This window comes from Setaria italica, chromosome III (genome assembly GCF_000263155.2).
Source record: "Setaria italica strain Yugu1 chromosome III, Setaria_italica_v2.0, whole genome shotgun sequence".
NCBI classification, from domain to species: domain Eukaryota; kingdom Viridiplantae; phylum Streptophyta; class Magnoliopsida; order Poales; family Poaceae; genus Setaria; species Setaria italica.
This window is the reverse complement of record NC_028452.1, coordinates 44,599,014-44,603,698: the sequence shown is the minus strand read 5'-3', so window position 1 is coordinate 44,603,698 and position 4,685 is coordinate 44,599,014.

Genomic DNA, 4,685 nt, shown 5'->3' with positions numbered 1-4,685 from the left:
AAAAAAAAAAAAATAGGGCAGCCCCACATTCAGGTAATGCGCCAACCAGCCCGGAGGGGTTCGATCCTTGAAGGGTGTTACATATACCCCTCTTCTTTTAGCCATTACGAGCGGTTTTATTTGCCACCACACATGGGCGACGGGTTCATCGCCCTCTAGCAGCAAAAGCGTCCTTATACGGGGTCGGAACTTTTTACATACTAATTTACACCCAATAACTACAGTTCGATTATAAAGGAAAGCGTCAAAAAATTAAAAAAAAAAAAATCCTTCCCCCGTCCCCCTCCCCCCCCCCCCCGCCCGGCTCCATCACCCTCCTCCGCCCACCCACCACCGCTCCCGTCTCCGCCCTCCCGCCGCCCGTCCCTGCCTCCGCTTGCTCGTCGCCCTCCTCCTTCCTTCGCCCGCCCGCCCGCTCCCCTCGCCCTCCTCCGCCCGCCGCTGCTCCCGCCTGCCGCCGCCGCTACCGCCGCCCGCCTCGCTGTCGTTGCTCCTCATTACGCCTGTGAGGGGCGAGTGGAGGGGGGAGGGAAGGGGAGGTAGTGGAGGAGATCTAGCTAGCGGAAGGAAGGGGAGGTAGAGAGAGATAGTAGTAGGGGGGGACGGATGGGAAATAATTAAGATAGCAAAAGGAGATGCTCGACCAGCAGGTAGAAGGCCTTTAGTACCGGGTGGGGGCTCACCCGGTACTAAAGGGGGTCACAAGGATCTCCTTGAGGACTATCGGATCAAAATATAACTGATATTGAGGTCGTGGACGAAAGATCCATTAGTAGTGGACGTGAACAGCCTTTTGTTTTCGAACCAACCTCACATGATCGCCTTTGCGGATAGTGCCGGCCGACAGTGTGGTTTTCATCTAAAGTCGGACCGGGTCACAAGGTTAGGCAGCACCGGGTGACTCTCTCTGTTTGTCTTTTCTATCCAGAACCCGGCCAAGTGCTCTGGATCTCGTCCAAGCATCGGTTGGAGTACTTCTCAACCATTTGCAGATCACCACAAAAAATTTAACGGCGCATGAAAAATACAGCATAAATCTTGTTGGGAAATAGCGTGAACAAACATACGACAAGGTGATACTATATCATTTAATTTAATCTTATATTCTCGGTTCATCACCATCATACCTCTCCTCCATGTCGTCCTTCACACCATTAGCTGATCAGTATCGTGTTGCACCAGCCAAGTGGTAGGAGAGATCTATGCTATGCTGCTGCATTGGGCTTGAACCGCACTCTAGCCAATCAACGACGATCCATGTATATGTAGATGCGGTCATCGGCCTTTCCAAACTCCTGAAACAGCATATAGTTGTAGAGGCAACAACAGCATGCATGTTGGGATTGGAAATCCCAAACAGATAATAGAGAGGAGGAGAAAAGGAGAAAACTAGCCAAGTGAATAAATGAGCTAAATGAACAAATTGCCAAAAGTCCTCTCCTTCAAACCATGAACTTTACAATTAAGTCCCTAAGCCTCACAAACAAGCCCTTAGACCCTCTATTTTGGACCTCTTTTATAAAAGGGGGTCCCTAGCCTTAAGCCTTCTAAGGCACACCCTACGGTAGCCCCTCAACTATTCGATCTTGACTGGCGCAACAAGATTTAATAGTTACTCCTGTTAAAACATGCCGACGACTCAAACTCCGGCCACAAAAGAATTCCCTTCGCAACCTACCCGTGTGTGCCTCGCTAAAAACTCCATCCCAAAAATCCAACGGGAAAAAAGAGCACGCACGCTCTTGAGTTTACATGTGCCAACTCCAGATACTATGCCTCCAAGCGCCTTGAATGATGAGCTTCGATCTGCATGTGGCTTTACTCCTAAGCCTCAATCGGCTGGCCTTGCTTCAAGAGCCGATGTAGCCGAAGTAGTTGTCGCCGATGGTAGCTACAACATCTTCGAACTTTCCCTCACGAGCGCCGGACAATTATGATGGACTGGTCCTCCAGTACACCCCTAGCCCCTCTTGGCTGGTGTTCGTGAAAGAAGTTTCGCATGTAGTAGAAGTAGTGGTGGTGGCCGAGGTTGAATCGTACATGAAGTCGGTGATGACTTCGAGGCTAACGGTAGACCCCCTCGATGCAATGTAGTGATGGCAAGGTAGATGGTGATGCCGAGGGTGAGCCCCTCAAACGGATGTAGTGGAGGCAAAGTCGAGGGTGATGCCGATGTTGAGCCCCTCGAGCCGACGTAGCAGAAGATGCAAAGTCGAGGATGACGTCGAGGGTGATTCCCTCGAGCCGATGTAGCGGAAAACTAAAAGTTGGGGATGATGCCGGAGTTAAGCCTCTTTGTAACATCCCGACTTTTTAGACCATTTTTAAAAAATAGACTTTTTAAACTTTTTCTTTAAATTAAATATATTTCCTTTCCCCCAAATATTTAAAGCTTTTTTACAAATAAACTTTACATAAAATGGATGGATACCTAATAGTTAACAACGTGGGTGGAATCAGGATGGCAGGACCTTCCTCCTCCTTGTACTTGCACGACCTTCCTCCTCCTTGTATGTGCACATGTATGTGTGTCTCATTTGATGCATGGGAACGGATTGAACAATACGATCCAAGCTAAGACGGGGATCATTATCTCATGGATCCAACAACCGGCTAGGCTAGTATAGGGCTGTAGCTTCCTTGCTCCCTTTGCGTGTCTCCATGCGGGGGCGAAGCTACATTAGGATTAGGATTAGGGGGTGCAAATGCACCCACAACAAAAATGCAAAACAGTGATTAAGGATAATTTTTCATCATATATGTACCCATAATATTTTAATTTTATGCACCCACAAGGCGTGCTTCTCTGGAACTAATTAATTAATAACTGATGTGCTATTGCTATTGCTTCTTGCTGCCTGCTATCGTCATCCTTCCAGCTGGCCAGTGGCCAGGCCCAATTGGGTCTATATGTACGGCGGGCGGTCACCACGTACGTCCATCCAACTAGCGAAGCAAAGGTAATAGCAAGCAGACGCGGAGCTAGGATTTGAGGTAGAAGGATAATGGACAAAGCAAAGTAGAACTAATAGCCATGTGATTATGGATTACCTGCGGTGGTGTTAATTTGGACAGCGGTGGCGGCGTAGCCGCGGTGGCGCACAGCGTCAACTCTCGCGTCCGGTCTCCCAGTGGCCAGTCCGGCAGTATCAGCGCCGCGCGGCCGCGGTGTCCGACGAACTGGCGAAGGAGAAGACCGAAGACAAACAGTCGAACGGACAGAGTCATGATGCTTGATGCTTCGTATTCCAAACAATAATGAAGGGAGAAGGCGAGCAGCTAGTAGATAGGCTTAAATGGGTTGCTTCTTATTGGGCTTAAAAACAATTAACGTTTGGAATGAATGGGAGGAGGCGAGAAGCTGAACAGCTAATACGTACATGTACATTTATACCAGAGTCTAGAAGATTAGTAGCGCGTCAGGGGTGCCAGCGCCCCCACCCCCGCCCTCTCCCTCCGCCACTGATAGCTAGCTTAGCTAGCTAGTGCGCGAGCTGAGAGGATCGGAGTGGAGTAGTGCAGCGCGCGCATGGTGCCGGCGGGCAGGATTGGAGTGATTGCGCTCATGCTCACCGCAGCCCTGCTGATGAGCGGAGGCGGCCATGCTACAGCCGAGCAGGAGGAGGAGGCTCCGTCACTTTTGGACCCAGACATTAGTACCAAATTCAAGTTTGGGATTCCGCGGAGGCCCTCTAGTACCGGGTGAAGCCATCAACCGGTACTAGAGGGTTTCCCACCGCAAACACTTGATTTTTCCCACGCGCTGCCTGTCCCCCCCTCCCCCGCGCACTTCTACCTTATCCGTATCCCTCTCCTTATCCTCCTCTATCAATCTCAACCTCCTCTACTGCTTCCCCTCCCCCATCCACTCGTCCCTCACTGGCGGTGAGGAGCAGCGGCGGGGCAAGGTGAGGTGGCGGCGGTGGGCCGGGGTGGCGGCAACGTCGCAGGAGGGGCACGGCGGGTGGAGGGGCGGGGCAGCGGGGTAGAGGCGGAGGAGGGGCAGCAGATGGTGGCAGGGCAGAGGCAGAGGCGGGGCGGGCGGGCAGAGACGGAGGGGGAGGGGCGGAGACAGCGATGGAGATGTCGGAGTTTTATACCGGTAACCTACCGAGGGGGTACCCGAGGTAGTAGATTGGTTGGTAGGGAATCGTCGGACCTAAAACTCGAAGGTAAAAGCGAGGACACAAGATATGGATTTATACAGGTTCGGATCGCTAGAGTAGCGTAATACGCTACGTCCTGTTTGGGGTGTTGTATATTGCACCCTGCGCTTGGGTATTGAGGTATGAGGATTTGCCCTCATGTTGTGCCTGCTGATCTAGGTACCCCTGCCCTCCTTTATATACTCCAAGGGGTAGGATAACTAGTCAGTTACAAGGAGGAATCCTAGTAGGATTACATGGTATGAGTCCTAGTAGGATTACAGGGAAATCCTAGTAGGAATTCACCTTCTTCCTTCCTCGCGGGTACTGGGGACCTATCCCCGACAAGCCCCCGAGCACTTCATAGTCGAATGCAGCAGTCTTTGAGTAGTTTTGAGATCCTCGCCGAGTAGTTTTGGTGCTCTTCGAGTACTTTATCTGGCTGAATCATCAAAGTTCCTCAAAGCTGCCATGAGGTTATGATGGGCTCAAAGCCTTTGATCATCTTGATTCTGTAATCGTCATATATGGAGGGCGGCG